Source organism: Schistocerca serialis, chromosome 6 (assembly GCF_023864345.2).
Source record: "Schistocerca serialis cubense isolate TAMUIC-IGC-003099 chromosome 6, iqSchSeri2.2, whole genome shotgun sequence".
NCBI classification, from domain to species: domain Eukaryota; kingdom Metazoa; phylum Arthropoda; class Insecta; order Orthoptera; family Acrididae; genus Schistocerca; species Schistocerca serialis.
The window spans coordinates 282,722,076-282,747,929 of record NC_064643.1 but is presented as its reverse complement, the minus strand read 5'-3'; positions in this window follow the sequence as shown (position 1 = coordinate 282,747,929).

Sequence of the window (25,854 nt, the reverse complement as noted above, 5' to 3'; positions counted from 1 at the left end):
CCCAAGCATACGAAGACTCATTACAAATAATGCACCAAGAAACACAGTGCAGCTGTCACAATGTCAACAAGGAAGAGACTCGCTTTAATATGAACGAACGATGGTGTCGTAGCGAAGAGGCCGCAAGTGGAAGTGGATTGAGTGGCTACTGCCGGCCGTCCTACCCGTGATCATCTACAGCTAGAACTTTATGACGACCTACCTGACTGTGCGGTTGGTCCCGGCGGAGGTTCAAGTCCTCCCTCGGGCATGGGAGTGTGTGTTTGTTCTTAGGATAATTTAGGTTAAGTAGTGTGTAAGCTTAGGGACTGATAACCTTAGCAGTTAAGTCCCATAAGATTTCACACACACACACACACACACACACACACACACACACACACACACACACACACGACCTACCTAATAGCCGGTATGTCCACCTTTCCGCTGGATAACAGCGGCGATGCTTCACGGCACGGAATAAATGAGGCCTTGGTAGGCCGCCGGAGGGATTTGGCACCATATCTGCACACACAAGTCACTTAATTATCGTAAATTTCGGGGAGGGGGCAATAAGCTCTGACACCACGTTCAGTCACATCCCAGATGTGTTCGATCGGTTTCAGATCTGTCGAGTTGGGGGGGCCAGCACATGAACTGGAATCGCCTGTGTTCCTCGAACCATTCCATCATACTCTGGACTTGTGACATGACGCATTTTCTTGTTGAAAACTGTCACTGTAGTCCGGAAACATGATTGTCATGAAGAGGTGTACGTGCTATGCAACCAGTGTACGATACTCCTTGGCCGTCTTGGTGCCTTGCACGAGCTCCACTGGACTCATGGATGCCCATGTGAATGTTACCAGAGCGTAATGCAGTCACCGCCAGCTTGTCTGCACCGTACAGGTGTCAAGGAGCTGTTCCCTTGGAAGACGATGGATTCGCGCCCTCCAATCAGCATGGTGAAGAAGGTATTGCGATGGAGGCCAATCATTAGGAGAGTTCGGTGGCCTGGGTGTTCAGACACATTCTTATACGCAACCCAGCATTAAAGTCTGATATTAGTTCCGCCACAGTTCACCGCCTATTCTGTTTTATCAGTCTGCCCAGCCTACGACGTCCGACATCTGTAATGAGGGGTGGTACAGAATCCCACGGCGTCTGAACGTGATTTCACCTTGGTTTCGCCACTTGTTGAAGAACTCACCACAGCACTCCGCAGATACCCGACAAGTTTCCGAAATGCTTGTGCGGAGCATCCGGACCACCACAATATGGTATCGGTTAAAGTAATAGATTGTGTGACTTCTCCCTTCTGCACATGGACAGCACACTCTCTGATATTACATACACTGTGCCTGTGTCTGGCCAGCAATGATTCCTCGCCAGGTGACACTGCTGTCGCCAGATGGGTTTATATCGATAGTAGGTCAGTGACCATAATGTTCTGGATGATCAGTCTACGTCGTGGTGGCAGAGGGTGCTCATGGTATGGAGTCGCTGGACGTGTAAACCAGCGGGGTTGAATCATTGGGTCCCCCAGATCCCACGAACCGCTATCGGCGTTTAACGGAAATTTGCAATTCCATTGCCAACTTCGCGACACCCGTGGGCTAGTATTGATATCTGATACCACCTTACCAAGGTAAGCACAGTAATAATAGTGCCTCTGGTCTTGATAATGGTCTCGGGTGAGGATGTTCTGTGGCAGAGTTGGGTGGGCAGAATAAGTCGCAAGTAGCCATACTTATTTCTCAACAGCGTCTAAGAGGACGGTGACAGGCGGCTTTATCAAAACAGAGAGCCACAATATCTGTTACACGAGGAAGTGAAGCATATAGAGGAGGAATTAAACATAATACGGAACTCTATCCACCAAGCAGCAAGAGAAGATCTTCGGAAAATGTTAAATAGCGAGAAAGTAATAGGTTGCCAAGATGGACAGAAGAAATGATGTAAGCAATTAAAGGAAATGAACCAGGCTTATCACACTGCTACATTCTAGCTAGCCAGATATCAATGCACACATCATAACCCAGGAGAGGACTGGCTTAAGCCACAAGATGGAAGGGTCAACTATAGTAGAGAACACAATACCAAGCAGTAGCCGAGCTTAACACGGCTGACTGACGGCAGACAGAACGCAGGCAAGGCCAAGATCAAAGCAACCTACGTAAACAGCGATGTTCAAAGCGGATATCTTCGTCACAACAATGTCAGTAGGCCAAGGTCAAAGAGAGGGAAAATTTCGCAGTCAGAAGTTAAATGATCATTGTAGATGAGGCATTTGTGGGAGATTAGGAAGGCTCAACTGTGTTTGAAGTGATAGCTGAAGGCTCCATTCTGAGGGAGGTGATTCGTAGTTGAGGGATCATCGAAAATGATGCGAAAGAGGCATGTAGGACCAGAATGATGATGAATTCGAAGGGATTTTCGGATTTGAGAGTCAGGATTGAAATTTAGTTTCCGCTCAGCTTCACCCACTGTGGTCTCAGCGTCCACCCCCTTGATCACAGCAATGAGATACAGCAGGCAGCAGGGAGATTGGAGTTGTCTGGGTCATAGTGTGCTGAGTGGGAGCAGGAAGGCATTTGGATCAAAGGTGATGAAAGGTACTCGTTGCAGTAGGTGGTTTTGGAAATCAGTATCAAAGATTTTGGTGGTTATGGAGTCTTTCTGGGGCACAAGCTGTGAAATGTTGAGGTTTCGAAGGTACTTTTTTCTTTGGAGGGAAAGTGTTTTAGGATTCGGGAATCTGACATCGGGATGTGATAGACTGAATATGTTTGAGGAGATATGTGGGATGTGATGGGAGCAGATTCCATAGTTTCTGGTGATTGGGGCTGGTGGGATAACAGTTGGGTATGAGAAATGGGTGGCATATCAGTACTAGGTGGGTTGCAGGGATCGTGTGAGGATATTAACTGTGGATTCGGATGTGATTGTGTATGACTTTCCTTGGATTTCTTACCTGGAGCTGGTAGGTTGAAGCTGAAGCAGATACAGTTGATGCAACCACTTTTGTGGGATATGTTGTTGGTGGTAGTCTGGTCGTTGATGCAATGGTGGTGGCTGATGCTTCTGATTCTGGATACAGATATAATGATGAGCGCAGTGGCAGTGAAGCAGCAGTAGGGGCTTATTGCCTTGCTGGCTGGTGCAGTTTTGACGTTGGTGACAAGGATGGCGGTGGTGGTGGCAGCAAATGAGGAGTTAATTCAGTGAGAAAATACAGTGTGTGTAAGTGAGAAGGCAAATGTGTCACTCAAGTATTGTGGAAAGAGGGAAAGGGGAAAGAGCACGAAAGGACAGTAAACAGGACAGTAATTAGGGAGTAAAAGAGTAAGTGGAGGTAGGAGTGGAGCAGAAGTGCGAGTAGATGATTTTAGATGTCTTGGTTGTAGGTTGGTTCATCGTCAATTAAGGGTAACGACAGTGGTGACTAGCAGAGTGGAAGCAAAGACTGGCAGCGAGGACGTGGGCTGGTGATCACTGACGATGTCCGGTGGCGAGGGTGAGGACTGGTGGTGAATGTGATGACTGGCCGCGATGACGCATCAATGGCGATGATGGGCAGCGGGGACTGGAAGAAATAAATTGCGATGCCTGACAGTGGAGGTGACGATGATGACATGCAGCAAGACCTACCGACAAATAGTGAAGAGGTGTATGGCACTGACTGGGAGCCTTTCATACAGAATTTCGACCCACTGAGCAGCCCAGGCAGATGTTGTTCCCAGGGGAAGAGGTGTTCCAGCCCTCATATGTATGCCGATCGTTCGCTGTGTTGCCGTATTTATACAGGCTGCAAAGAACACTATTGGCTAGCGTAATCACGTGGCGATACAAGTTTTGCGTTCATGTTGCAAGTACAACGCTGCAGCGAGACTGTACCCTCTAACAGCCATCAAATGGTTGGATGTTTTGGAAGCCAGTGATGAAATGGATGTTGTTTTCAGCAGTAGTATTAGGGAGTAGGAAGTTGTTTGGAAGGAGTGGTGTGTCAACAGGGCGGATGGAGTTGGTCAGTTCAGGTTTGGTGGCAGGGGGTTTGGCTGTACATTTATAGGAATAAGTAGGATGCGACTGGTCGCAAGTGTTGCAGTTGGGTGGGGACTGGAGGCTGGGACAGTTTTGGTATAGGTGGTGGGCTTTTCAGTGGGGGCAGGTAGAAGTATTTTTGCAGTCAGAAGTTAAATGATCATTATAGATGAGGCATTTTTGGGAAATGGGATTGGGAAGGCTCAACTGTTTGTTTGGAGTGATAGATCAAGGCTCCATTCTGAGGGAGGTGATCTGTAGTTGAGGGATCATTGAAAATGATGCGAATGAGGCATGTAGGACCAGAGTGATGATGCATTCGAAGGCAGGCATTTAACTTCCGCCGAGCCATATATGAGAACACCTATCTAGAAAATCCTAACGATGCCAGTATAAACCTCTACAAAGGAAATCGAAGGATAGGAAAGGAAATGACTAGAGAAACTCATAGAAATATATGGCATAACTCTGTCAGCAATATTGAAAATTATTTACATGGACACCAGTAGATGGTATATACACTACTGGTTAAAAGTTTTCGATCACCCATGATATAAACTATATACTTTATTTCAATATACAATTACCTCGTCAAAACGAAATAGACCAACAAAATAAATATTTTCTCTCTCTACCGTTAACGACAATATGGTTTAGATTTTAGTCTCTTCAAAGAATCCACCATTTGTCCTCAGAACAGCTGCACATACTCTTGGCGTTCTGAAGATAAGATTTTCTAATGTTTTTGCAGATATTTCAGTCCAAGAAGTCTATAAATTATTCCAAGGATTTGAAATTAGATGACCTCAGTTTTCTGTTCTTGTCAAATTCATCCCATAACAGTTCCATGACGTTTCAGTCAGGTCACTGACATGGCCAAATTATATTCTTCAATTCCCGCTCTTCTCTTTCCTATTGCGCAGTTTAGAAGCATGTTTGGGATCTTTGTCCTCCTTCAGAACAAACACAAGACCAATAAGTCTCTTGGCAGATGGAACTGAATTGTTGATCAGAAACCTATGATATCCCACCTTCTTTAGTGTTCTGTTAATTATCACTAGATCACCGACTTTATCACCCACTAAACTTTCCCACATCATGATTGACCCTTGTATACACAAATTTAGATTGGGCTACGCCAACGTTTGTTGCTGTTGTACTACTAGCAAAGCGTTCCTGATGCGTAGCTACAATTGCAGCACTTTTTTCAATTCCAAACTCCTGCTTATGGTATATGGTATGAACCTGATCAAGTATACAATGTACTGTAGATGCACACATTGTACTGTAAACTAACGGCAACTGATTGCTAAACAGACAGCTGAAGGAATGAGGCCTTTTCGAATAGAATCATCTAAGACAAAGGCATTCCGGTGTAGTTGTAGACACCCATCAGCGCCCCTCTGTGGCAATAACAGTCTAATACACTACAGAGGCGCTTAGTCTGTACATGTTTATACTTTTTTATTAAAAGAATGTAGATACGATGGAGCATTGGAAACGTGACAGGAGATCAAAAACTTTTGATCTGTAGTGTAAGATGACTAAGCACCTAAACAGAACGGAAAGGAATTTGGAAGTTTGAAGTTTACAAAAGAAGAAGAGTGGATTGAGTACTATAAATGTTATGGTATGATGAAACAGAACAAGAGAGAGATGTAAGTATTGACTTAGTACCAAGGGAATTAAAAGAAGCTCTGACAACAAGCAGAAACAGGATCGCTGCAGGAATAGACAAGGTTAACATAGAACTATTGAAGTATGGTGGAACATTCTTTGAATTAAGGCTATTTACTTGTACAGTGTATGTTGGATGCAATAACAAATACTACAAAACTGAACAGTAACGAAAGTGAATTCAGATTTTAAGAAGAGAGATTGAACAGTTTCTAACAATTAAAAGGAATCAGTATTACGACAGCTGTCTATAAAATTTATGCAAAATTAATAAATCAAAAAATGAAAGCAGTTACAGATGCTTTACTGCTTCAGGAACAATGTGGCTTTAGGCCAGGCCGCTCATGCACTGATAATTTATTCTTAATAAACGGGATTATTGAGAAAAATAGAGAATTTAAAATAGAATCGTTTATAGATCATGAAAAGGCCTTCGACCATATGAGATGGACAGATTTGTGGGAGATACTGGATAAGTGGGGCTACCCAATGCCATAATTAATGTTCTTAAAGGTCTGTGTAATCGTACATAGCCGGCCGCTGTGGCTGTGCGGTTCTAGGCGCTTCAGTCCGGAACCGCGCAGCTGCTACGGTCGCATGTTCGAATCCTGCCTCGGGCATGGAAGTGTGTGATGTCCTTAGGTTAGTTAGGTTTAAGTAGTTCTATGTGTAGGGGACCGATGACCTCAGATATTAAGTCCCATGGTGCTTAGAGCCATTTGAACCATAATAGTACATAGATAGTGATAGAAATCAATGCAGAACTGAGTAAACCAATAAATATCAACAAGGAGCAACGGCAGGGCTGCAGTCTGTCATCTTCGCTGTTTAATGTTTGTATTGACAATATCTAATGAGGATGGATAGATGAGCACTATGGTTTTCAAATAGGATGTGAGAAATGTCTAAACATTTTTTTATTTGTGGGCGACCAGGTAATCTTTGAGAAAATGAACTGCAGATCCTGGTACACAGACTTTCCAATAAACATAATTTGATCTACACAAGCAGAACCAAAGTATTGGCATTCAGGGAAAAATGTACAGTAAGAACTAATTTCATCAACGATGAAAAAATAATAGAGCAAAGAAGCCATTTTAAGTATGTAGGCTGTGATATAGAATATGACAGAAGCTTTGAAGTTAAAGAAAAACTGAGTAAGTACAGACTAATGTATGGAACAGTAAGAAGAACATAACAGAATATTTGTAAAGAGATGACAATGAAGTTTTATACAACAATGACATCCGTAAATTTAATATATGGAAACGAAGCATGGATAACCTGGTTAAGAGAACAGTCAAAAATACAAACAGCACATATGGTATTGTTAAGATCCATAAAGGGATGTAGAGTGTGGAACAGAATAAGGAACTAATATATTTGTCAGAAGCTAAACATCATTGCCCTGCAAGACAAGAAATGGGAAAATAGACTACCCGTAACAGCAAGAGGCTATGCACCTAGGGCTAGAAGAGGCTTCAGTCGACCGAAGAAAAGATGGAAGAAGGCTGTAATGGGTCAAAGGTTCCAACCTAGAAGAATAGAAGAAGAACATGACTACGAAGTCTTTCGCGACGGAGTCCTTGCATAAAAAGTTCTCGGTTTACTTGCCGCGTCAAATTTGGATAAAATCCCAAGCTTTCGATGACTACCTCCGTCATCGTCGTCAGGGGTAAAACTGACTGTCGTGGACCGGTGAGGTTTCCGCTTTTATAAGCAGTGGACGGCTTCTCGTTGGCTGGATGACGTCACGGTGAAACCGAAGCGTACTGAGGTGGCGGCCTCTATATCCATAGATTTTGTTTGCGCGCTTTATCCAGCGTTGCTTGCAGCGCCATCCATTGCAGCAGGCGGAGAACTGCGAGGAATGTAAGAAGTCTCCCTCTGCGCTCTTTCTTTATCAACTGCGCGCTTCCATGCATTGCTGAGTGCATAACCGGAATCTCTGTTGAAATTATTTTCACAGAGTCTAATTTCAACTGCTTCCCTGATGACAGAGTCCCAATAGTTTGAAGCGTGAGCAAGTAGTCTTGTTTCATCGAATAAAATCTTATGTTTATTTAACAAACTGTGCTCAGCCACCGCTGATTTTTCTAGATACCTGTATTTCAGGTGACGCTGATGTTCCACACAGCGATCGGCGACAGTTCTTATAGACTGGCCCACATAACTTTTGCCACACTCGCTTGGGATTTTATCCAAATTTGACGCGGCAAGTAAACCGAGAACTTTTTATGCAGAAGAAGAACAGTCTGTAAGAGTTGACTTGGACCCACATCTAGTGGGTGCAGTGTGGTGGCTGTCGAACCACGGTCCAGCATGCACAATGCATAGAGGAGACTTAAGTGGCTGAGTTCCACTCAGCACAGTGGCGAAACAAACTTGCGACACTCGTATTCCCAGGCAACTGGTGGTGCTACCTCAGCTTTGGGACGAGGCAGCATGGCCAGGGTGCTTGGTGGACGGCTCCAGCGTGTGGCAGCAGAAGTGGCGGCATCGTGGTGCAAACCCTGGCCTGGCTGGGGTCCAGTGGCTCAGTGGCTGGTAAGGCCCCAGTTCAACTGTCGGCCCCTTATTTCTGAGGCTGGACCCCATGTAGGCAGTCCTGGCAGGATGACTGCTGAGCGATGGTAGTCTTAGAATGGAAACACGCCCTATAAAGACGCCGACTCGCTGACTCACCATTTTGATTACTCGCTGATAACGTGACTTGCTGATTCGAGTCCCCACCTGGCTGGCTGGCTGGCCAGTATTTATGTGCGACATAGTGGGCATGCTGCTAAGCGTATGCCATATACTGAAGTGTCCCTGGTTATAGTAATTTCGTTTGTTATCAACCAGACTGGCATGCTGTAGCTCCCAGGCGGGGAGTATTGCGTAATGCAGTGCCAGAATGTTGCTTTCAACAACGAACACCTGTCTTTGACTCACGTTGCTATACTGGCTTCACTTGTGCAAGAATAAGAGTCCACTTTTTTCTTTAGGTATGCCATATCCAGCTAAAGATCCTCATTGAAAATTATTTGGTGTAATGTATCGATACCACCCAACGGTGTCACAGTTGGCAAAGGAATTGCAGCATTCCATCCAGTGCCAATAGCAATTACAAGGGACCCAATGGTGCACACCTGTTGCGCCACACGTCCAGCGGTTCCGTTCCAGGGGCACCCTCTGCTGCCAAGGTGTAGGTCAGCCAGCAGCAGCCACTCAACTTTTTGCTACGATACTATAATTCGCACTTAGTACAGCAAGCCTCTTCCTAGTCGCTATTGTTTGAGGTGAACTCTAATTCTTGCTGCATTACCTGTAATAAGTCTTTGTATGCCTGAATAAATACAAGTAAATCTTCTGTTTGTTGTGTAAACTTGTTCGCTAAGAATTTCTGCTCCTGTTCAGCTTTCCTATGATGACAGTTGCTGCACCACCTGTAGACCATCTATCGTTGCCGCTGTGTACGAAGTTCTGCACACAAGGTTAGATCCCGTAGAGCGCGGTTATTGGCTGCTACGTTTCACTCACTGTTACAAATAGCCCCAGAAATTTTCTACAGGATTAATATCAGTTGGTTTAGCTGGCCAGTGGAGTTACTATAGGGTTCCCGAGTGCTTGCAAAATCAGGAACGAATGAGAGTAGCCCTATAAACACAACTGTTGTTGCCTGTCCACAGCATACTCCCACAAAGATTTAATTGGAATGACAACACTTGGCACCGAGAATGTTAAACTAAACACCTTGGTAGCGATACTGTTCTTGGGTTTGTAGCTGTGTCTTCAAGTCGACACAAAGCTTCGACAGTCTTAAGGTGAGAGGCTGCTGTTGCTGAGTTTCATTGATCTGATGTTGTGCTGGCGCCGACGCACATTCATAGGCCATGTCACATACTCCGCGCATGAACTTCTAAAGCCTGTTTCTAAACAGAACGGATTCTCTGAAGCAGATCAGAACAGCCTTGGTGTTTGGACCATCACTGGAACTACAGGAATGTGAATGCACACTTGCTGCTTTCCTACCATGTGCTGGAATTATATAATCTGAAATTGAATTTTAAGAAGTTTTGACATTTTTTGAGAAGTTTTCGTACGCCAAGCGAGATTAGTACCGTGAGCGAATGGAAACAAGACACACAGCTCATGCCGTCGACATCTGCACTGCTGTGCACTATTTTGAGTGCAGTACAGACAGCTAGGGCAAGATACCAAACGAAACGCAGTAACTCTGTAACGAGCCGCCGGAGACTAGGGTCTCTTGTACCAAAATACTCAGAAGGTGTTCCAGAGCAACCTCTGAAAGTTTTTCGCTGGGCTTCTGGTTCATCCTCTATAACGAGATACAGTTGGTTGCTACCACTGGGACTGTGTTCTGAAAGGATCCATTGAAATGAGATGAAATTTCGAGCATACTAACAGAAACAAGTGTAATTCCAGAGGTACGCATGAAACATCGTCCGAAATAGTGCTAAACACATTCACTGAAATTAATTTTAATTTTAATAATCAACAGCCTCAGTTGCACCGTTTACCTAGAATTTACCTAGGTTTAAGTCGGGATAACCCAACCTTCTTCAGAATAACAGTAACCTCCGTTTGTCCATAGTGGACATCGTGAAGCTAAAACTACAAATCTATAAATTGTCATCAGACTGTAAAAACTTACCTGAAACTGCCTCGACCCCACTCCGCGACCGCTAGTGCTGTACTGGAAGATATTAACATTCTCTGAAAATTATTTCGAGCACTTAGTTCATGTGCCCACGCGAATAATAAACGGTTGTGAAAACACACTTGACTTCTTAGCAACAAATAGTCCTGACTTAATAACAAGCAGCACAACCGATAAAGGGATTAGTGAACGGGGGTGTTGTCGTAGCGAGATTGAATGTTGTAACCCCTAAATCTTCCAAAAATAGACGAAAAATATACCTATTCAGAAAAGCAGATGAAAATTCACTTGACACCTTCCTAAGAGAAAATCTCCACTACTTCCAAATTAAAAATATAAGTGTAGACCAGATGTGCCTTGAATTCAAAGAAATAGTATCGGCAGCAATTAAGAGATTTATACGAAATAAATTAACAAACGGCGGAGCTGATCCTCCTTGGCACACAAAACGGGTCAGAACACTGTTGCAGAAACAACGAAACAAACATGACCAATTTAAACAGACGCAAAATCTCACGATTGGCGATTTTTTACAGAAGCTCGAAATTTAGAGTGGACTTCAATGCGAGATTCATATAACAGTTTCCACAATGAAACTTTGTCTCGAAACCTGACAGAAAATCCAAAGAGATTCTGGTAGCATGTGAAGTATGTTAGCGGTAAGAAACAATCAATGCCTTCTCTGAGCGATAGCAATGGAGATACTATCGAAGACAGTGCTGTCAAAGCAGTGTTAGTAAACACAGCCTTCCTAAATGCCTTCACAAAAGAAGACGAAGTAAATATTCCAAAATTCGAATCAACAACAGCTGCCAACATGAGTAACGCAGAAGTAAATATCCTCAGAGTACGGAAGCAACTTAATAAAAGCACGTCTTCTGGTCCAGACTGTATACCAGTTAGGTTCCTTTCAGAGTTGCTGATGCAATAATTCCATACTTAATAATCATATACAACCGTTCACTTGACGAAAGACCCGTACCCAAAGACTGGAAAGTTGCACAGGTCACACCAATATTCAAGAAAGATAGTAGGAGCATTCCACTTAATTATAAGCCCATATCGTTAACGTCGATGTGCAGCAGGATTTTGGAATATATATTGTGTTCGAACATGGGTTTAGAAAACATCGTTCTTGTCAAACACAACTAGCTCTTTATTCGCATGAAGTGCTATTGACAAGGGATTTCCGTTCTATTCCGTATTTCTGGATTTCCGGAAGGCTTTTGACACTGTACCACACAAGTTGTAGTGAAATTACGTGCTTATGGAATATCGTCTCAGTTATATGACTGGGTTTGTGATTTCCTGTCAGAGAGGTCACAGTTCGTAGTAATTGACGGAAAGTCATCGAGTAAAACAGAAGTGATATCTGTCGTTCTCCAAGGTAGCGTTAAGGCCCTTTGCTGTCCTTTATCTATATAAAAGGTTTGGGAGACAATCTGAGCAGCCATCTTAGGTTGTTTGCAGATGATGCTGTCGTTTATATACTAATAAAGTCATCAGAAGATCAAAACAAATTGCAAAACAATTTAGAAAAGATATCTGAATGGTGCGAAAATTGGAAGTTGACCCTAAATAACGAAAAGTGTGAGGTCATTTACATGAGTGTTAAATGGAATTGGTTAAACTTCGGTTACGCGATAAATCAGTCTAATCTAAAGGCCGTAAATTTAACCAAATACCTAGGAATTACAATTACGAATAACTTAAATTGGAAGAAATACATAGAAATGTTGTGGGGAAGGCTAACCAAAGACTGCGTTTTATTGGCAGGACACTTAGAACATGTAACAGATCTACTAAAGAGGCTGCCTACGCTACGCTTGTCCGTCCTCTTTTAGAATACTGCTGCCCGGTGTTGGATCCTTGCCAGATAGGACTGACGGAGTGCATCGAATAAGTTCAAAGAAGAGCAACACGTTTTGTATTATCGTGAAATATGGGAGTGTCACTGAAATGATACAGGATTTGGGCTGACGTCATTAAAAGAAAGGCGTGTATCATTGTGACAGAATCTTCTCACGAAATTCCAATAACCAACTTTCTCCTCCGAATGCGAAAATATACTGTTGACACCGACCTACATAGGGAGAAACGATCACCACGATAAAATAAGGGAAGTTAGAGCTCCTACGGAAAGATATAGATGTTCGTTCTTTTCGCGCACTATATGAGATTGGAATAATATAGAATTGCGAAGGTGGTTCGATGAACCCCCTGCCAGACACTTAAATGTGACTTGCAGAGTATCCATGTAGATGTAGAATTCTCTAAGGGGCCGTGGAACCCTGCGCTGACCTGCGGTGAAACATGACGTTTCTTAACTCATTCGGCAAATAACTTTGACGGCTAGTTGCGGCAGCCGGCGGTGCTGCACGTATTGTTTGCAATGGGGGCAGAACTCACTTCGCTCTGCTGACTTATAAAAGGACGCCTGCCCCGGCATGGCATCATTTCAATGTGACTCGCCAATGGCAGCGTCCTACATAGAGATGATGCCCTGCTAGACTGTCGAAATATTGTTTCAATTTAACTTGAAGATCAGGCTACAAACCCAAGCGAGTATCATAAGTTATTACGCTGGGAAAGCCTACGAAGCCTCAAAAATTTTGTTTCATGTTCGCGGTAACCTGAATGAGTGGGCCTAGTTCACGGTACGTAAACACGCTAGAAAGATCATACAATCACCTTCAGCTTAAACTGCATACTCCACACACTCACACACACACTGCGGGTTAAGCACATGACTGGGACGGCTTTGCAGTCTACGCCATGCATCATACAGAAAGAGACAAAATGGATAATAATTGGACCATTCGGTGTTGTTTCGTACGACTATATGCACCACTGTGATCAGTGCCCTTTTGCGAGGCACCCAATTTCAAATGTTCCTTGCGTACATGTTAGATCGTTAACTGATTGAGAAGGATCTGCATTCATTGACAACAGTAGTTCTTGTCTGGTGCGAAACTGGTTATCAATGACAAGCCGTATCACTTGTCTCCGGTTACTGTCAGTCAGGAGCTTTTTACGGTCACTCTTCTTACACAGTCTGAAATGTACGTGAGTGGACCATCATGAGTCAGGAAGAACCAGTACTCAAAGAAGCGGGATACGGAAGTACTTAAGAATGACGAGATACGCTTGAAGTTCTCTAAGGCTACAGATACAGCAATAAGGAATAGCTCAGTAGGCAGTACAGTTGAAGAGGAATGGATATCTGTAAAAAGGGCAATCACAGAAGTGGAAAGAAAAAGTATAGTTACAAAGAAGGTAACTATGATGAAACGCCGTGTGGTCTGAGGCGCCTTGTCACGGTCCGCGCGGCTCCCTCCATCGAAGGTTCGAGTCCTCCCACTGGCATGGGTGTGTGTGTTGTCCTTAGCGTAAGATAGATTAAGTAGTGCGTAAGCTTAGGGACCGATGACCTCAGCAGTTTGGTCCCATAAGACCTTACCACAAATTAAAAAAAAGATATGTAGAAACCATAGGTAACAGAAGAAATACTTCAGCTGATAGATGAAGAAGAAAGTACAAAAATGTGTGTAGGGAAATTCAGGAATATAGAAATACAAGTCGTTGAGGAACGAAATAAATAGGAACTGCATGGAAGCTAAGACGAAATGGCTGCATAAAAAATGTGAAGAAATCGAGAACGAAATGACTGTCGGAAGGATCGGCTCAGCGAATAGGAGTCGAAACAACCTTTGGTCAAATTAAAAGCAAGGGTGTTGCCACTAAGAATGCAACAGGAGTTCTACTATTAAATGCAGAGGAGAGAGCGAATAGGTAGAAAGAGTACACTGATGGCCTCTATGAGTTGGAAGATTTGTCTGATATGATAGAAGAAGAAACAGGAGTCGATTTAGAAGAGATAGGGGATCCAGAACTAGAATCAGGATTTGAAAGAGCTTTGTAGGACTTTAGATCAAATAAGGCAGAAGGGATAGATAACATTCCACCAGAATTTCTAAAATCGCTGGGGAAAGTGCCAACAAAACGACTATTGACGTTGTTGTGTAGAATGTATGAGTCTGGCAACATACCATCTCACATTCGGAAAAATATCAACCGCACAATTCCGAAGACTGCAAGAGCTGACAAGCATGACAATTATCGCACAATCAACTTAACAGCTACATGCATCCAAGTTGCTTACACGAATGACATATAGAAGAATGGAAAAGAAAGCCGAGGATGTGTTAGATAGCGATCAGTTTGGATTTAGGAAAGATAAAGGCACCAGAGAGGCAATTCTGCCGTTGCGGTGGATAATGGAAGCGAGACTAAAGAAAAATCAAGACACGTTAATAGGATTCGTTGAAATGGAAAAAGCGTTCGATAATGTGAAATTGTGCAAGATGTCCGAAATTCTGAGTAAAACAGGGGTAAGCTATAGGAAAAGACGTATAATGTACAAGAGCCAAGAGGGAACAATAAGTGTGGACAACCAAGAACGAAGTGCTCGATTTAAAAAGGATGTAATACAAAAAAATGGTTCAAATGGCTCTGAGCACTCTGGGACTTAACTTCTAAGGTCATCAGTCCCCTAGAACTTAGAACTACTTAAACCTAACTAAGGACATCTCACACATCCATGCCCGAGGCAGGATTCGAACCTGTGACCGTAGCGGTCGCACGGTTCCAGACTGTAGCGCCTAGAACCTCTCGGCATATAAATGATATGATTCGCTGATAGCATTGCTATTCCAAGTGAAAATGAAGATGAATTATAGGATCTGCTCAATTTAAGGACCAGTCTACTGAATACACAATATGGACTGAGAAAAAATCGAAGAAAAACGAAAATAATGAGAAGTAACAAAAATGAGAACAGCGAGAAACTTAACACCAGGTTTGATGGTCACAAAGTATATAAAGTTAAGGAATTCTGCTACGTAGACAGCAAAATAACCGATGACGGCCGGGGCAAGGAGGACATCAAAAGCAGACTAGCACTGGCAAAAAAGGCATTCCTGACCAAGAGAAGTCTACTAATATCAAACATAGGTCTTAATTTGAGGAAGAAATTTCTGAGAAGGTACGTTTGGAGCACATCATTGTATGGTAGTGAACATCGATTGTGTTAAAATCGGAACAGAAGAGAATCGAAGCGTTTGAGATGTGCTGCTATAGACGAATGTTGAAAATTCGGTGGACTGATAACGCAACGAATGAGGAGGTTCTGCACAGAAATGAAGAGGAAAGGAATTTGTGGAAAACACTGACAAGGAGAAGGGACAGGATTATAGGCCGTCTGTTAAGACATCAGGGACTGACTTTCATGGTACTAGAGGAAGGTATAGAGGACGAAAGCTGTAGAAGAAGACAGAGATGAGAATATACTCAGCATATAATTGAGGAAGTAGATTGCAAGTGCTACTCTGAGATGAAGAGGTCGGCACAGGAAAGGAATTCGTGGCAGGTCACATCAAGCCAGTCAGGAGATTCATAACCCAAATAAAAGAAAAAATAACCTTCCCTTACCACCACGAAACAGCCGTCTTAGTTTTCTGTCGGTGTCGAATAAACATAGTCGCTGCTGTGACCAGATGAAACTAAATACGTTCATTAGATCGCTTCATTATATTAAAGAATAGAAGATTTACCTAACTTTGCCACACTCCTTTGCCACAGGAGAACTGGATAATTTACAACTGACTACCCCCACCCCTCCCCCTATGAACCATGGACCTTGCCGTTGGTGGGGAAGCTTGCGTGCCTCAGCCATACAGATAGCCGTACCGTAGTTGCAACTACAACAGAGGGGTGTCTGTTGAGAGACCAGACAAACATGCGGTTCCTGAGGAGGGGCAACAGCCTTTTCAGTAGTTGCAGGGGCAATATTCTGAATAACTGACTGATCTGGCCTTGTAACAACCAAAACGTTCTTGATGTGCTGGTGCTGCGAACGTCTGAAAGCAAGCGGAAACTGCAGCCATAATTTTTCCCGAGGGTATGCAGCTTTACTGTACAATTAAATGATGATGGCGTCCTCTTGGGTAAAATATTCTGGAGGTAAAGTAGTCCCCCCATTCGAATCTCCGGGCAGGGATTACTCAGGAGATAGATCCCTTAATCGGGCAGGTAGGTTAGAAAATTTAAAAAGGGAAATGGATAGGTTAAAGTTAGATATAGTGGGAATTAGTGAAGTTCGGTGGCAAGAGGAACAAGACTTCTGGCCAGGTGATACAGGGTTACAAATACAAAATCAAATATGGGTAATGCGGGAGTAGGTTTAATAATGAATAAAAAATAGGAACGCGGTTAAGCTGCTACGAAAAGCATAGTGAACGCATTATTGTACCCAAGACAGAAACGAAGCCCACGCCTACTTCAGTAGTACAGGTTTATATGCCACCTAGTTCCGCAGATGAGGAAGAGATGTATGATGCAATAAAAGAAATTATTCAGATAGTTAAGGGAGACGAAAATTTAATAGTCATGAGGGACTAGAATTCGATAATAGGAAAAAGAAAAGAAGGAAAACTAGTAGATGAATATCAACTGAAGGTAAGGAATGAAAGAGTAAGCCGCCTGGTAGGATTCTGCACAGAGCACAACTTAATCATAGCTAACACTTGGTTTAAGAATCATGAAAGAAGGTTGTATGCGCGGAAGAGACCAGTAGACACTGGAAGGTTTCAGACACATTATATAATGGGTAGACAGAGATTTAGGAATCAGGTTTTAAATTGTAATACATTTCTAGGGGCAGATGTGGACTTTGACAACAATTTATTGGTTATGAACTGTAGATTAAAACTGAAGAAACTGCAAAAAGGTAGGAATTTAAGAAGATGGGACCTGGATAAACTGAAAGAACCAGAGGTTGCAGAGGTTTTAAGAGGGAGCATTAGGGAACGATTGACAAGGACAGCGGGAAAGAAATACAATAGAAAAAGAACGGGTAGCTTTGAGAGACGAAATAGTGAGTGCAGCAGAGGATCAAGTAGGAAAACGACGAGGGATAGTAGAAATTGTTTGGTAACAGCAGAAAAACTGAATTTAATTGACGAAAGGAGAAAATATGAAAATGCAATAAATGAAGCAGGCGAAAAGGAATACAAACGTCTCAAAAATGAGATAGACAGGAAGTGCAAAATGGCTAAGCAGGGGTGGCAACAGGTCACATTTAAGGATGTAGCGTATATTACTAGGGGTAAGATAGATACTGCCTACAGGAAAATTAAAGAGTCCTTTGGAGAAAAGAGAACCACCTGTATGAATATCAGTATGAATATCAAGAGCTCAGATGGAAAACCAATCCTAAGCAAAGAAGGGAGAACAAAAATGTGAAAGGAGCCTATAGAGGGGCTATAGAAGGGCGATGTACTGGAGAGTAGTATTATGGAAATGGACGAGGAGATACATGGAGATGAAATGGGAGGTACGATAGTGCGTGAAGAATTTGACAGAGCACTGAAAGTCCTTAGTCGAAACAAGGCCACGGAAGTAGACATTTCGTTAGAACTACTGGTAGCCTTGGGTAAGCCAGCTCTGACAAAACTCTTCCGTTTGTTGAGCAAGATGTATGTGGCTGGCGAAATACCCTCAGACTTCAAGAAGAATATAATAATTCCAATCCTAAAGAAAGCAGTTGTTGACAGGTGTGAAAATTACTGAACTATCATTTAATAAGTCACGTTTGCCAAATACTAACGCGAATTCCTTACAGACGAATTGAAAAACTGGTAGGAGCTAACCTCGGGGAAGATCAGTGTGGATTCCGTAGAAATTTTGAAACACACGAGTCAATACTGACCCTACGACATATCTTAGAAGATAAGTTAAGGAAAGGCAAACCTACGTTTCTAGCCTAAGAAAGCTGTTGATAATGTTGACTGGAATACTCTCAAATTCTGAAGGTGGCAGGGGAAAATACATTGATTGAAAGGCATCATTTGTACAAAAGCCGAATGGAAATTTTAAGAGTCGTGGGGCACGAAAGGGAAGCAGTGATTGAGAAGGGAGTGAGACAGGGTTGTTTCGCGGTTCTAGGCGCGCAGTCCGGAACCGCGTGACTGCTACGGTCGCAGGTTCGAATCCTGCCTCGGGCATGGATGTGTGTGATGTCCTTAGGTTAGTTAGGTTTCATTAGTTCTACGTTCTAGGGGACTGATGACCACAGCTGTTAAGTCCCATAGTGCTCAGAGCCATTTGAACCATTTTTTAGACAGGGTTGTAGCCTATCGCCGATGTTATTCAATCTGCTTATTGAGCAAGCAGTAAAGGAAACACATGAAAAATTTGGAATAGGAATCAAAATCCATGGATAAGAAATAAAAACTTTGAGGTTTGCCGACTACATTGTAATTCTGCCAGGAACAGAAGAGCAGTGGAACGGAACGGACAGTGTCTTGAGAGGGGGATATAAGATGAACATCAACAAAAGCTAAACGAGAATAATGGAATGGAGTGGAATTAAATCAGGTGATGCTGAGGGAATTAGATTAGGAAATGAGACTCTTAAATTAGTAGATGAGTTTTGATGTCTGGGGAGCAAAATAGCTGATGATGGACGAAGTAGAGAGGATATAAAATGGAGCCCGTTATTGCAAGGAAATCGTTTTGGAAGAAGAGAAATTTGTTAACATCGGGTATAGATTGAAGCGTCAGGAAGTCCTCCCTGAAAGTGTTTGTATGGAGTGTAGCTATGTATGGAAGTGAAACATGGACGATAAGTAGTTTAGACAAGGAGAGAATAGAGGCTTTCGAAACTTGGTTCTACAGGAGAATGCTGAAGGTTAAATGGGTAGATCACGTAAGTAATGAGCAGGTACTGAACAGAATTAGGGAGAAGAGGAACTTGTGGCACAGCTTGACTAGGAGGGATCGGTTGGTAGGACATGTTCTGAGGCATCAAGGGACCACCAATTTAGTATTGGAGGGAAGCATGTAGGGTAAAAATCGTAGAGGGAGGCCAAGAGATGAATACACTATGTAGATTCAGAAGGATGTAGGTTGCAGTAGTTACTCGGAGATGAAGGGGGCTTGCACAGGATAGAGTAGCAAGGAGAGATGCATCAAACCAGTCTCTGGACTGAAGACCACAACAACAACAACAACAACAACATTGACTAGCAAAGCGTCACTTGATGCACTGATGAACAAACTGTTCTCTTGAGGTTCAATGTTCGACCTTTACTACACAAATTCACCAGAACTTTAACAACTTGTTGATCCTGCACTATCATTTTGACTCCTTCATATGCGGTCACGAACTGGGTGCTCTGAATTGACCTCCCATACGTCACTGCGTGTTGCAATGAGTCCTTGCTAACGTCTGTGGTATCGATCTGCGTTGCTGACTGGTGTGGCACCACAATCTCTGGACGATAACACAATAACCAAGCCTATTCCTCCATAATATGATTACGTACCAAACGTCCAGAGATTGATGTCCAGTAAAAGTTTCATGAAATTTGGCAACGTCTTGCGAACAATTGCCTCCAAAGCAAGAATGCCAGTGTGGAAAATGCAAGCTGCATACAACTCAAATTGACCATAACCATTTGAAATTATCCCTTCTGACTGCCGCGAGATGTAGACTACTTGACATGCACGCTATCGAATACACTTTGGAAGATCCAACTGCAACAGTAGAGGAGCGCAAACTCAAAGGCCACTCGATCTGCTGCCGGCTCTGTCCCATTGTCCCATGTGCTGCACTGTAGAGAATCTACTGCAGCCAGCTTCAAATGCTCTCGAGGTCGTCCACGCCTGGTCATCCATGGTATAATATTCATTGCACTTATATCTTGACATGTTTATTTCAAACTGCTCGATTCATTTGATTTGTTTCTTGTGCTTCTTTGTGCTGATGCTTCTGAGATTATGAAATATTTGATCCAACATGATTTGATCCAGGAATGCAGCATGTGCTGTGACAAAGTACATGAACCTAAAATAGGCAATGTAACGATTATGTCATGGATGCCATATTTGTGTGATGCGGGGGCTACGTGCAGGTGTTAAGTGTGGAATATCAGAATGGGGGAATTCGTGAACCGATACGGGTTTCGTGTGTGAGAGAATGCGGAAAATGAATCGGAGTGAAACCTGAGGATTTGGTGGGAGTGACAAAAGTTCTTTTGAGTGGAAATCCACGTGCATTAACAAGGTTATGTAGATATAGATAATGCCCATACTCATGTTCGTCCGGTTAGTACGCAAGGACTTCAGGAAAATGAGTAGCCGGCCGCTGTGGCCGAGCGGTTCTAGGCTCTGCAGTCTGGAACCGCGTGACCGCTACGGTCGCAGGTTCGAATCCTGCCTCGGGCATGGATGTGTGTAATGTCCTTGGTTAGTTAGGTTTAAGTAGTTCTAAGTTGTAGGGGACTGATGACATCAGAAGTTAAGTCCCATAGTGCTCAGAGCCATTTGAACCATTTTGAAATGGCACAGGACCTGGAAACGTACTCTAAAGTTGATGTTCTCTGGATAGGACGATTCTGGTGGACAAAACGTGTAGATTACATACATATTTACATTGAAATTCTGGCGGTGTGTGGACGAAATGCGATGTCGTGTCCAGCCGTAGTGAAATGGTGCCAACAGTTTAAGCAGGGCTACACGGACGTGGGGGATGTTGATCGGGAAGGGCTGATCTTGCACCATACGGTTTCCATCGTTTCCACAGGTCGAAAGGACATCTGGCGGAAGAAAGACTTTTCAACCATGATGACGTACACTTCGGTTCTCAAATGGTTCCGTGACTAAGGAGAGGATTTCTACCTTCGAGGAATGATTCGTAAAAAGTTCCGACTGTTGTTTACAGAGACTTGGTGCCTACGTTCAAAAACAGTGTCACGTGTCTGTGTCTGAAGTGTAGTGCAGCGTTCAATAAAAGCAACTTAGCCAGCAACAGTAATGTGTAACTTACTTTTTGACGCCCCTTCGTAATTTTTGTTCGCTTGTAGGCTTTCTGCTGTACTTACATCTATGGGAAGACTCCACGCGACCCCTTATGGTGTTTGTATTTTCCCTTCCCCTGTTCCATTCGCAAATTGTGTGTGGCCAGAATGATTGCTGGTACACCTCCTTACGAGTTTTAATTTCTCTGATTTTCTCGTCCTGGTCATTGCGAGGGTCTTATATGAGAGGGAGAAATATTTTGCCCGACTATTTTAGAAACGTAAGCTCACAGAAATTCAACAGTAAGCCAGATGTACAATGTCTCTCCCGCAGTAACTGCAAGTGGAGCTTTGTGAGCATCTCTGTAACGCGCTCGCTTCGACTAAACAATTGCATGACGAAACGCACTGCTCTTCAACGAATCTTCTTTTGTATGCTTAATGCGGGGGTTTTTCATGATAATTAATGGTAAATGGTTCGTCCGAGATTCGCCAACTAGACAGGATGATGAGTTAGAAATCACTGGGGTGGAAGCTGCGGGTGGTTCATTCTAAAATCATTGCCTGGCTGTTGGAAGTATTGATCAGGAGTGCAACAGGGTTTAGAATGAGCCAGCTTATGTTGCTGTACATTTAGTAAGTAATAAGTGGCGGGTCCATAAATCCATAAATCTCATTTCTAGTCCCTCAGGCGGGGACAGTAGTAATGAAGTTTCGGCAGTGATTGACTGCCTGGAACTGCGACAACGGACAACTTCCTCCCACAGAAGTTAATTTGCCTGCGGGACGGCGCAAGGAAGAGCATCTGTTGCTGACACGGCCGCCCCCGGCCGGCCCCACATGTTTACTGATAGAAGGCAGCTAAGGTGAGGAAAAGAAGCAATTTTCCGGCTGTCTGCTCCCGCACTACCTTTAACCTGGTCCTCGGCGCCGCCCACGGGAGGGGGATCCGAGCATCTGCCCCTCCCGGTACTTCCCTCTCCCAACAGCATGGCCGAGCGGCTACACAATTTGGAGAGGACGGCGCCTCATTTTCCAGGACCAGCTGTTGCCGGAACTTTCCAGCTGCAGGCACCAAATGACACAATATTTATCCGGTGCTTTTGTTAAATGAAAAGCCTAGTTTCATTGCAGCTTCTCGCTGCCTGTTCTAAGTCACGATGTCACATCGTCACAGAACGAAATAATTTGACAGGGTTGGACATCATGTTTTAATACCACCCCATAAAAACAGAGCTACGTAATTACATTTTTGGTCGCCTGCAAGTGTTTGTCTGCGTACTACACACTGAAATCACTAGGCTACTGTACTGTAGCACGCCGCTAGAGGAGCCAAAACAAAATGGCGTAAAAAGTATACAGGACGATTCAGAGATGTCATTTAATGCAACTCTACATGACAGAATAATGTTGTTGGACAGCTCGCTCTGGAGATATGAAGCACATTGTCTAAAACGTAGCAGAATGACTGGTAACGTGTATGAAGACATCTTAGATCTACTGTACAAATTTTGTCTACGAAACTACTTTAGCACATTAAGAAGGCGATTCATATGTTAATCTTTTCATTGGGTTATATACTGGGAAGTTTTTACTTCCACGCTTCCCATTTTGATACCTCATGCTAATTTGATAAAGTGAAACACACTTTAAAATGTACTGTTTACAAAAGACTAAGTGCCATAAACGAAAAATACAGAGACATTCAAAACCTGCCATTAGACCGCTAATTACACAAAGAAAGATTGGAGATAAAGAAAGATTGAAGACACTTGGAAAGGTATGGCAGAAGTAAAGAATATCTTTGTCCGACAGTGCTGTGAAACTCATGGTCAACCTTCACTCTGATTCAGCTTATTAACTGTCGCCAAAAGTATACTGTGAGGGTATTTTATCGGTTACATGGCCGTCGCCTGTCTGAATAACGAATAACGCTCCTGACGGAATTTTGGAGCAGGTTGCATAAAACGACATCGGTAGAGGCAGCTAGAGGCAGCTGATTCACCCTCTATATGGCGCACACCATTGATAAAGTGGACAATTTCATGGTAATGTGTTTTCGGCAGCAGTGGAAATGTTGCAGCTGTGTCAGATCAATCCAAATGACTTCTTTAGCCCTTTTTGGTGGAGAGCATTTCAAATCAGCGTTCGCATGCGTAGATTTTTGTGTCGGGTAATATTACTAAATCTTTTAAGGGGAACGACGGAATGATTCCTTTGAAAGGACGCATCCAGTTTCCTACTCAATCCTTCCTCAATCCGAGCTTATGCTAGGTTTATAATAACCACGTAGTCGACGGCACGTTAATCCCAACCTTCCTTTGCCCCTTCTTTGCACCAACAACCAGTTCTACTCCAGATGAAAGTACGAAGACAATTCTTTCACGAACCGAAAGGGGATTCATTTGTGACCAAAAAATTCTTCCACGTGCATAGTTCAACGTCTATCAAATTTTCACTAAAATTTTAGGTAGGCATATTGGCAACGCTGGTTTGATTGTTGTTCATGACTGACCTGCTTCACAGTAGAGGGATTAAATGGCGTCCTTGTGTCATTAATCTGTAAACCATGAATAAACTATACTTTGCTCATAACATTACGACCTTGCTATTGAGACGTTATGTGTCCGAGGTACTGCTTTGTTCTGAAGTTCAGTTTAGTAGAAAGATTGTCTTTCAAAACTGGCCACTTAGTCCATTCCTTTTAACGAGACTGCAGAGACGAAATAATTTTCACATATCCTTCTTGCTACATTTAAGGTGCAAAAATGGTTCAAATAGCTCTGAGCATTATGGGACTTAACGTCTGAGGTCATCAGTGCCCTAGAACTTAGAACGACTTAAACCTAGCTAACCTAAGGACATGACACACATCCATGGCCGAGGCAGGATTCGAACCTGCGACCGTAGCAGTCGCGCGGTTCCGGACTGAAGTGCCTAGAACCGCTCGGCCACCACTGCCGGCATTTAAGGTGCAAATCAGTAAAGTTTTTACGCTGTCGTCCCATACGACAAATAATACAAGAGTATTTTTTTGCATCAAACAACTGTCTCTTAGCATAAGTACGCATATATCTCACAGAAGTATCAGCGGTTTTTTCCTTCTCCGGAGAAAATATTAGAATTTCGTATATTTTACAACCCGTCTTAGAGCAGAAGCTCATTCTACGAATTTATCATTAACACTCTCTCTTTCCGGTTCCTTCTTATTATATTTAGCTAATAGCGACCGGCTCGTTTGTAGGTAAGGACATTTTTTATAATCACGGGCCATGTGACTTATTTGTCCCTGTACTGGCCTGCTTCAAGTTTGGCTTATACAGAGTGACATATAAAATTTATTTGCTTCAATAGCACATTTATGAAATAATGATCAGTTTCGATTCTTCACCTTAGTACAAACATGTACTGTGTATTTAACTCTGTCTAATTGTGTTTTAGTGATGCAGTATATGGTTGTATTACTTCTGATGAATTCCTCATTGTAACGAAATTTTAATGATCTGAAGATAATTGCTTGAGCAATCTAAATGTGTCATCGTGTTATAAATGAGCGGTCAAGACAAATTTTATGTTGATAATTAAGATCTCAAACTTAACCATGTCAAGTCATATAACAACAGTAACATGTAGAAGTTTGCAGCGGCTACGGAAGGCTTGCAAATAAAAATACACTTAAATCACAAGCTGCCATGTTCTGTCATCTATGGCCTTTGCCATAGTGTTCAGTGGCAATTAATGCACTCCGTATTCAGGCCACAAGTGTTCCAGCGCCAACAGCGCATGGCGACTCAGATGGTCACCCATCCAAGTGGCGGCCACTCCCGACAGCGCTGAACTTCGGTGATCTGACGGGAACCGGTGTATCCACTGCGGCAAGGCCGTTGACAGTGGCAATTAAAGATTTCAAATTAGTTTTTCCGTAAAAGTTTAGCTTAGAAATTTATTTTAGATTAATAACTTTGGTAACTGCATATACAGTTGTCTCATTAATGTGTCCACCTGTAAACAGCCAGAATAACCACTTTTTGCAGCGCAGACCGTTGCGAGACGTGTGGGAAGAGAGTCAGTGGAGGTTACGGGAGGTACTAATAGGGATGTGGAGCCACGACGACTTCAGTGCCATGGTCAGCTGCACTAGGTTTCTCGCTTAAGAATGCATGGTGCATACAGCCCTGTTGAATTAGATCCATGGATTCTTGATTAGATTTAAGTCCGGGGAGTTTGGCGGCCACGGGAGTACGGTAAACTCAACCTGCTGCTCTCCGAATCACGCACGTACACAGCAACCTTTGTGACATGATGCTCTGTCCTGCTGGTAGATGACATCGTGCCGAGGAAAAGCCAAACTGCATGATCATCAAGGATAGATGCATACTTTTGTTGATTGAGCGTGCCCTCAAGAATGACAAGTTCACTCAGGGAATGCTACGAACACATCCTCCAAACGAGAACGCTCCCTCCTCCAGCATGGATTCTAACGACGAGGCAACAGGCGTTTGTCCGTTGGAGCATAAGCATGATTCATCTTGAAAGGCCACCTGTCATTACTCATTGGACGTCCGGTTGCGGATATGACGTGGAAATTCCAGCATTCGTCACTGATGAACAGCAGCCATCAGACGCCTG